This window comes from Mytilus californianus, unplaced genomic scaffold (genome assembly GCF_021869535.1).
Source record: "Mytilus californianus isolate M0D057914Y unplaced genomic scaffold, xbMytCali1.0.p SCAF_6, whole genome shotgun sequence".
In the NCBI taxonomy this organism is placed as follows: Eukaryota; Metazoa; Mollusca; class Bivalvia; order Mytilida; family Mytilidae; genus Mytilus; species Mytilus californianus.
The window spans coordinates 20451460-20461322 of NW_026262712.1; positions in this window are offsets into that span (position 1 = coordinate 20451460).

The window sequence follows — 9863 nt, forward strand, 5'->3', positions numbered from 1 at the left end:
GGACAAAAAGTTTAAGCCTCTTGCTTCGGAGAAGCCGCATCGGCCTATGATTTTTTCTCAGCCAGGTAGGAGGCTTGGACAAAAAGTTTAAGCCTCTTGCTTCGGAGAAGCCGCATCGGCCTATGAATTTTTCTCAGCCTGGTAGGAGGCTTGGACAAAAAGTTTAAGCCTCATGCTTCGGAGAAGCCGCATCGGCCTATGAATTTTTCTCAGCCAGGTAGGAGGCTTGGACAAAAAGTTTAAGCCTCTTGCTTCGGAGAAGCCGCATCGGCCTATGAAATTTTCTCAGCCTGGTAGGAGGCTTGGACAAAAAAGTTTAAGCCTCATGCTTCAGAGAAGCCGCATCGGCCTATGAAATTATCTCAGCCTGGTAGGAGGCTTGGACAAAAAGTTTAAGCCTCTTGCTTCGGAGAAGCCGCATCGGCCTATGAAATTTTCTCAGCCTGGTAGGAGGCTTGGACAAAAAGTTTAAGCCTCTTGCTTCGGAGAAGCCGCATCGGCCTATGAATTTTTCTCAGCCAGGTAGGAGGCTTGGACAAAAAGTTTAAGCCTCTTGCTTCGGAGAAGCCGCATCGGCCTATGAATTTTTCTCAGCCTGGTAGGAGGCTTGGACAAAAAGTTTAAGCCTCATGCTTCGGAGAAGCCGCATCGGCCTATGAATTTTTCTCAGCCAGGTAGGAGGCTTGGACAAAAAGTTTAAGCCTCTTGCTTCGGAGAAGCCGCATCGGCCAATGAAATTTTCTCAGCCTGGTAGGAGGCTTGGACAAAAAAGTTTAAGCCTCATGCTTCAGAGAAGCCGCATCGGCCTATGAAATTTTCTCAGCCTGGTAGGAGGCTTGGACAAAAAGTTTAAGCCTCTTGCTTCGGAGAAGCCGCATCGGCCTATGAATTTTTCTCAGCCAGGTAGGAGGCTTGGACAAAAAGTTTAAGCCCCTGTTTCGGAGAAGCCGCATCGACCTATGAATTTTTCTCAGCCAGGTAGGAGGCTTGGACAAAAAGTTTAAGCCTCTTGCTTCGGAGAAGCCGCATCGGCCTATGAAATTTTCTCAGCCTGGTAGGAGGCTTGGACAAAAAGTTTAAGCCTCTTGCTTCGGAGAAGCCGCATCGGCCTATGAAATTTTCTCAGCCTGGTAGGAGGCTTGGACAAAAAGTTTAAGCCTCTTGCTTCGGAGAAGCCGCATCGGCCTATGAAATTTTCTCAGCCTGGTAGGAGGCTTGGACAAAAAGTTTAAGCCTCTTGCTTCGGAGGAGCCGCATCGGCCTATGAAATTTTCTCAGCCTGGTAGGAGGCTTGGACAAAAAGTTTAAGCCTCTTGCTTCGGAGGAGCCGCATCGGCCTATGAAATTTTCTCAGCCTGGTAGGAGGCTTGGACAAAAAAGTTTAAGCCTCATGCTTCGGAGAAGCCGCATTGGCCTATGAATTTTTCTCAGCCAGGTAGGAGGCTCGGACAAAAAGTTTAAGCCTCTTGCTTCGGAGAAGCCGCATCGACCTATGAAATTTTCTCAGCCTGGTAGGAGGCTTGGACAAAAAAGTTTAAGCCTCTTGCTTCGGAGAAGCCGCATCGGCCTATGAATTTTTCTCAGCCAGGTAGGAGGCTTGGACAAAAAGTTTAAGCCTCTGCTTCGGAGAAGCCGCATCGGCCTATGAATTTTTCTCAGCCAGGTAGGAGGCTTGGACAAAAAATTTAAGCCTTTTGCTTCGGAGAAGCCGCATCGGCCTATGAATTTTTCTCAGCCTGGTAGGAGGCTTGGACAAAAAGTTTAAGCCTTTTGCTACGGAGAAGCCGCATCGGGGTAGGAGGCTTTAACAAAAAGTTTAAGCCTCTTGCTTCGGAGAAGCCGCATCGGCATATGAAATTTTCTCAGCCTGGTAGGAGGCTTGGACAAAAAGTTTAAGCCTCTTGCTTCGGAGAAGCCGCATCGGCCTATGAATTTTTCTCAGCCTGGTAGGAGGCTTGGACAAAAAGTTTAAGCCTCTTGCTTCGGAGAAGCCGCATCGGCCTATGAATTTTTCTCAGCCTGGTAGGAGGCTTGGACAAAAAGTTTAAGCCTCATGCTTCGGAGAAGCCGCATCGGCCTATGAATTTTTCTCAGGCTGGTAGGAGGCTTGGACAAAACGTTTAAGCCTCTTGCTTCGGAGAAGCCGCATCGGCCTATGAAATTTTCTCAGCCTGGTAGGAGGCTTGGACAAAAAGTTTAAGCCTCTTGCTTCGGAGGAGCCGCATCGGACTATGAAATTTTCTCAGCCTGGTTGGAGGCTTGGACAAAAAGTTTAAGCCTCTTGCTTCGGAGAAGCCGCATCGGCCTATGAAATTTTCTCAGCCTGGTAGGAGGCTTGGACAAAGAGTTTAAGCCTCTTGCTTCGGAGAAGCAGCATCGGCCTATGAAATTTTCTCAGCCTGGTAGGAGGCTTGGACAAAAAGTTTAAGCCTCTTGCTTCGGAGGATCCGCATCGGCCTATGAAATTATCTCAGCCTGGTAGGAGGCTTGGACAAAAAGTTTAAGCCTCTTGCTTCGGAGAAGCCGCATCGGCCTATGAAATTTTCTCAGCCTGGTAGGAGGCTTGGACAAAAAGTTTAAGCCTCTTGCTTCGGAGAAGCCGCATCGGCCTATGAATTTTTCTCAGCCAGGTAGGAGGCTTGGACAAAAAGTTTAAGCCTCTTGCTTCGGAGAAGCCGCATCGGCCTATGAATTTTTCTCAGCCAGGTAGGAGGCTTGGACAAAAAGTTTAAGCCTCTTGCTTCGGAGAAGCCGCATCGGCCTATGAAATTTTCTCAGCCTGGTAGGAGGCTTGGACAAAAAAGTTTAAGCCTCATGCTTCAGAGAAGCCGCATCGGCCTATGAAATTATCTCAGCCTGGTAGGAGGCTTGGACAAAAAGTTTAAGCCTCTTGCTTCGGAGAAGCCGCATCGGCCTATGAAATTTTCTCAGCCTGGTAGGAGGCTTGGACAAAAAGTTTAAGCCTCTTGCTTCGGAGAAGCCGCATCGGCCTATGAATTTTTCTCAGCCAGGTAGGAGGCTTGGACAAAAAGTTTAAGCCTCTTGCTTCGGAGAAGCCGCATCGGCCTATGAATTTTTCTCAGCCTGGTAGGAGGCTTGGACAAAAAGTTTAAGCCTCATGCTTCGGAGAAGCCGCATCGGCCTGTGAATTTTTCTCAGCCAGGTAGGAGGCTTGGACAAAAAGTTTAAGCCTCTTGCTTCGGAGAAGCCGCATCGGCCAATGAAATTTTCTCAGCCTGGTAGGAGGCTTGGACAAAAAAGTTTAAGCCTCATGCTTCAGAGAAGCCGCATCGGCCTATGAAATTTTCTCAGCCTGGTAGGAGGCTTGGACAAAAAGTTTAAGCCTCTTGCTTCGGAGAAGCCGCATCGGCCTATGAATTTTTCTCAGCCAGGTAGGAGGCTTGGACAAAAAGTTTAAGCCCATGTTTCGGAGAAGCCGCATCGGCCTATGAATTTTTCTCAGCCAGGTAGGAGGCTTGGACAAAAAGTTTAAGCCTCTTGCTTCGGAGAAGCCGCATCGGCCTATGAAATTTTCTCAGCCTGGTAGGAGGCTTGGACAAAAAGTTTAAGCCTCTTGCTTCGGAGAAGCCGCATCGGCCTATGAAATTTTCTCAGCCTGGTAGGAGGCTTGGACAAAAAGTTTAAGCCTCTTGCTTCGGAGAAGCCGCATCGGCCTATGAAATTTTCTCAGCCTGGTAGGAGGCTTGGACAAAAAGTTTAAGCCTCTTGCTTCGGAGGAGCCGCATCGGCCTATGAAATTTTCTCAGCCTGGTAGGAGGCTTGGACAAAAAGTTTAAGCCTCTTGCTTCGGAGAAGCCGCATCGGCCTATGAAATTTTCTCAGCCTGGTAGGAGGCTTGGACAAAAAAGTTTAAGCCTCATGCTTCAGAGAAGCCGCATCGGTCTATGAAATTTTATCAGCCTGGTAGAAGGCTTGGACAAAAAGATTAAGCCTCTTGCTTCGGAGAAGCCGCATCGGCCTATGAAATTTTCTCAGCCTGGTAGGAGGCTTGGACAAAAAGTTTAAGCCTCTTGCTTCGGAGGAGCCGCATCGGCCTATGAAATTTTCTCAGCCTGGTAGGAGGCTTGAACAAAAAGTTTAAGCCTCTTGCTTCGGAGGAGCCGCATCGGCCTATGAAATTTTCTCAGCCTGGTAGGAGGCTTGGACAAAAAGTTTAAGCCTCTTGCTTCGGAGGAGCCGCATCGGCCTATGAAATTTTCTCCGCCAGGTAGGAGGCTTGGACAAAAAGTTTAAGCCTCTTGCTTCGGAGAAGCTGCATCGGCCTATGAATTTTTCTCAGCCTGGTAGGAGGCTTGGACAAAAAGTTTAAGCCTCATGCTTCGGAGAAGCCGCATTGGCCTATGAATTTTTCTCAGCCAGGTAGGAGGCTCGGACAAAAAGTTTAAGCCTCTTGCTTCGGAGAAGCCGCATCGACCTATGAAATTTTCTCAGCCTGGTAGGAGGCTTGGACAAAAAAGTTTAAGCCTCTTGCTTCGGAGGAGCCGCATCGGCCTATGAATTTTTCTCAGCCAGGTAGGAGGCTTGGACAAAAAGTTTAAGCCCCTGCTTCGGAGAAGCCGCATCGGCCTATGAATTTTTCTCAGCCAGGTAGGAGGCTTGGACAAAAAATTTAAGCCTTTTGCTTCGGAGAAGCCGCATCGGCCTATGAATTTTTCTCAGCCTGGTAAGAGGCTTGGACAAAAAGTTTAAGCCTTTTGCTACGGAGAAGCCGCATCGGGGTAGGAGGCTTGGACAAAAAGTTTAAGCCTCTTGCTTCGGAGAAGCCGCATCGGCATATGAAATTTTCTCAGCCTGGTAGGAGGCTTGGACAAAAAGTTTAAGCCTCTTGCTTCGGAGAAGCCGCATCGGCCTATGAATTTTTCTCAGCCTGGTAGGAGGCTTGGACAAAAAGTTTAAGCCTCTTGCTTCGGAGAAGCCGCATCGGCCTATGAATTTTTCTCAGCCTGGTAGGAGGCTTGGACAAAAAGTTTAAGCCTCTTGCTTCGGAGAAGCCGCATCGGCCTATGAATTTTTCTCAGCCTGGTAGGAGGCTTGGACAAAAAGTTTAAGCCTCTTGCTTCGGAGAAGCCGCATCGGCCTATGAATTTTTCTCAGCCTGGTAGGAGGCTTGGACAAAAAGTTTAAGCCTCATGCTTCGGAGAAGCCGCATCGGCCTATGAATTTTTCTCAGGCTGGTAGGAGTCTTGGACAAAACGTTTAAGCCTCTTGCTTCGGAGAAGCCGCATCGGCCTATGAAATTTTCTCAGCCTGGTAGGAGGCTTGGACAAAAAGTTTAAGCCTCTTGCTTCGGAGGAGCCGCATCGGCCTATGAAATTTTCTCAGCCTGGTTGGAGGCTTGGACAAAAATTTTAAGCCTCTTGCTTCGGAGAAGCCGCATCGGCCTATGAAATTTTCTCAGCCAGGTAGGAGGCTTGGACAAAAAGTTTAAGCCTCTTGCTTCGGAGAAGCCGCATCGGCCAATGAAATTTTCTCAGCCTGGTAGGAGGCTTGGACAAAAAAGTTTAAGCCTCATGCTTCAGAGAAGCCGCATCGGCCAATGAAATTTTCTCAGCCTGGTAGGAGGCTTAGACAAAAAGTTTAAGCCTCTTGCTTCGGAGAAGCCGCATCGGCCTATGAAATTTTCTCAGCCTGGTAGGAGGCTTGGACAAAAAGTTTAAGCCTCTTGCTTCGGAGAAGCCGCATCGGCCTATGAAATTTTCTCAGCCTGGTAGGAGGCTTGGACAAAAAGTTTAAGCCTCTTGCTTCGGAGAAGCCGCATCGGCCTATGAAATTTTCTCAGCCTGGTAGGAGGCTTGGACAAAAAGTTTAAGCCTCTTGCTTCGGAGGAGCCGCATCGGCCTATGAAATTTTCTCAGCCTGGTAGGAGGCATGGACAAAAAGTTTAAGCCTCTTGCTTCGGAGGAGCCGCATCGGCCTATGAAATTTTCTCAGCCTGGTAGGAGGCTTGGACAAAAAAGTTTAAGCCTCATGCTTCAGAGAAGCCGCATCGGCCTATGAAATTTTCTCAGCCTGGTAGGAGGCTTGGACAAAAAGTTTAAGCCTCTTGCTTCGGAGAAGCCGCATCTGCCAATGAAATTTTCTCAGCCTGGTAGGAGGCTTGGACAAAAAAGTTTAAGCCTCATGCTTCAGAGAAGCCGCATCGGCCTATGAAATTTTCTCAGCCTGGTAGGAGGCTTGGACAAAAAGTTTAAGCCTCTTGCTTCGGAGAAGCCGCATCGGCCTATGAATTTTTCTCAGCCAGGTAGGAGGCTTGGACAAAAAGTTTAAGCCCCTGCTTCGGAGCAGCCGCATCGGCCTATGAATTTTTCTCAGCCAGGTAGGAGGCTTGGACAAAAAGTTTAAGCCTCTTGCTTCGGAGAAGCCGCATCGGCCTATGAAATTTTCTCAGCCTGGTAGCAGGCTTGGACAAAAAGTTTAAGCCTCTTGCTTCGGAGAAGCCGCATCGGCCTATGAAATTTTCTCAGCCTGGTAGGAGGCTTGGACAAAAAGTTTAAGCCTCTTGCTTCGGAGAAGCCGCATCGGCCTATGAATTTTTCTCAGCCAGGTAGGAGGCTTGGACAAAAAGTTTAAGCCCCTGTTTCGGAGAAGCCGCATCGGCCTATGAATTTTTCTCAGCCAGGTAGGAGGCTTGGACAAAAAGTTTAAGCCTCTTGCTTCGGAGAAGCCGCATCGGCCTATGAAATTTTCTCAGCCTGGTAGGAGGCTTGGACAAAAAGTTTAAGCCTCTTGCTTCGGAGAAGCCGCATCGGCCTATGAAATTTTCTCAGCCTGGTAGGAGGCTTGGACAAAAAGTTTAAGCCTCTTGCTTCGGAGAAGCCGCATCGGCCTATGAATTTTTCTCAGCCAGGTAGGAGGCTTGGACAAAAAATTTAAGCCTTTTGCTTCGGAGAAGCCGCATCGGCCTATGAATTTTTCTCAGCCTGGTAGGAGGCTTGGACAAAAAGTTTAAGCCTTTTGCTACGGAGAAGCCGCATCGGGGTAGGAGGTTTGGACAAAAAGTTTAAGCCTCTTGCTTCGGAGAAGCCGCATCGGCCTATGAAATTTTCTCAGCCTGGTAGGAGGCTTGGACAAAAAAGTTTAAGCCTCTTGCTTCGGAGAAGCCGCATCGGCCTATGAATTTTTCTCAGCCAGGTAGGAGGCTTGGACAAAAAGTTTAAGCCCCTGCTTCGAAGAAGCCGCATCGGCCTATGAATTTTTCTCCGCCAGGTAGGAGGCTTGGACAAAAAGTTTAAGCCTCTTGCTTTGGAGAAGCCGCATCGGCCTATGAATTTTTCTCAGCCTGGTAGGAGGCTTGGACAAAAAGTTTAAGCCTCATGCTTCGGAGAAGCCGCATCGGCCTATGAATTTTTCTCAGCCAGGTAGGAGGCTCGGACAAAAAGTTTAAGCCTCTTGCTTCGGAGAAGCCGCATCGACCTATGAAATTTTCTAAGCCTGGTAGGAGGCTTGGACAAAAAAGTTTAAGCCTCTTGCTTCGGAGAAGCCGCATCGGCCTATGAATTTTTCTCAGCCAGGTAGGAGGCTTGGACAAAAAGTTTAAGCCCCTGCTTCGGAGAAGCCGCATCGGCCTATGAATTTTTCTCAGCCAGGTAGGAGGCTTGGACAAAAAATTTAAGCCTTTTGCTTCGGAGAAGCCGCATCGGCCTATGAATTTTTCTCAGCCAGGTAGGAGGCTTGGACAAAAAGTTTAAGCCTTTTGCTACGGAGAAGCCGCATCGGGGTAGGAGGCTTGGACAAAAAGTTTAAGCCTCTTGCTTCGGAGAAGCCGCATCGGCATATGAAATTTTCTCAGCCTGGTAGGAGGCTTGGACAAAAAGTTTAAGCCTCTTGCTTCGGAGAAGCCGCATCGGCCTATGATTTTTTCTCAGCCAGGTAGGAGGCTTGGACAAAAAGTTTAAGCCTCTTGCTTCGGAGAAGCCGCATCGGCCTATGATTTTTTCTCAGCCAGGTAGGAGGCTTGGATAAAAAGTTTAAGCCTCTTGCTTCGGAGAAGCCGCATCGGCCTATGAATTTTTCTCAGCCTGGTAGGAGGCTTGGACAAAAAGTTTAAGCCTCATGCTTCGGAGAAGCCGCATCGGCCTATGAATTTTTCTCAGCCAGGTAGGAGGCTTGGACAAAAAGTTTAAGCCTCTTGCTTCGGAGAAGCCGCATCGGCCAATGAAATTTTCTCAGCCTGGTAGGAGGCTTGGACAAAAAAGTTTAAGCCTCATGCTTCAGAGAAGCCGCATCGGCCTATGAAATTTTCTCAGCCTGGTAGGAGGCTTGGACAAAAAGTTTAAGCCTCTTGCTTCGGAGAAGCCGCATCGGCCTATGAATTTTTCTCAGCCAGGTAGGAGGCTTGGACAAAAAGTTTAAGCCCCTGTTTCGGAGAAGCCGCATCGGCCTATGAATTTTTCTCAGCCAGGTAGGAGGCTTGGACAAAAAGTTTAAGCCTCTTGCTTCGGAGAAGCCGCATCGGCCTATGAAATTTTCTCAGCCTGGTAGGAGGCTTGGACAAAAAGTTTAAGCCTCTTGCTTCGGAGAAGCCGCATCGGCCAATGAAATTTTCTCAGCCTGGTAGGAGGCTTGGACAAAAAGTTTAAGCCTCTTGCTTCGGAGAAGCCGCATCGGCCTATGAAATTTTCTCAGCCTGGTAGGAGGCTTGGACAAAAAGTTTAAGCCTCTTGCTTCGGAGGAGCCGCATCGGCCTATGAAATTTTCTCAGCCTGGTAGGAGGCTTGGACAAAAAGTTTAAGCCTCTTGCTTCGGAGGAGCCGCATCGGCCTATGAAATTTTCTCAGCCTGGTAGGAGGCTTGGACAAAAAGTTTAAGCCTCTTGCTTCGGAGGAGCCGCATCGGCCTATGAAATTTTCTCAGCCTGGTAGGAGGCTTGGACAAAAAAGTTTAAGCCTCATGCTTCAGAGAAGCCGCATCGGTCTATGAAATTTTATCAGCCTGGTAGAAGGCTTGGACAAAAAGATTAAGCCTCTTGCTTCGGAGAAGCCGCATCGGCCTATGAAATTTTCTCAGCCTGGTAGGAGGCTTGGACAAAAAGTTTAAGCCTCTTGCTTCGGAGGAGCCGCATCGGCCTATGAAATTTTCTCAGCCTGGTAGGAGGCTTGGACAAAAAGTTTAAGCCTCTTGCTTCGGAGGAGCCGCATCGGCCTATGAAATTTTCTCAGCCTGGTAGGAGGCTTGGACAAAAAGTTTAAGCCTCTTGCTTCGGAGAAGCCGCATCGGCCTATGAAATTTTCTCCGCCAGGTAGGAGGCTTGGACAAAAAGTTTAAGCCTCTTGCTTCGGAGAAGCCGCATCGGCCTATGAATTTTTCTCAGCCTGGTAGGAGGCTTGGACAAAAAGTTTAAGCCTCATGCTTCGGAGAAGCCGCATTGGCCTATGAATTTTTCTCAGCCAGGTAGGAGGCTCGGACAAAAAGTTTAAGCCTCTTGCTTCGGAGAAGCCGCATCGACCTATGAAATTTTCTCAGCCTGGTAGGAGGCTTGGACAAAAAAGTTTAAGCCTCTTGCTTCGGAGAAGCCGCATCGGCCTATGAATTTTTCTCAGCCAGGTAGGAGGCTTGGACAAAAAGTTTAAGCCCCTGCTTCGGAGAAGCCGCATCGGCCTATGAATTTTTCTCAGCCAGGTAGGAGGCTTGGACAAAAAATTTAAGCCTTTTGCTTCGGAGAAGCCGCATCGGCCTATGAATTTTTCTCAGCCTGGTAGGAGGCTTGGACAAAAAGTTTAAGCCTTTTGCTACGGAGAAGCCGCATCGGGGTAGGAGGCTTGGACAAAAAGTTTAAGCCTCTTGCTTCGGAGAAGCCGCATCGGCATATGAAATTTTCTCAGCCTGGTAGGAGGCTTGGACAA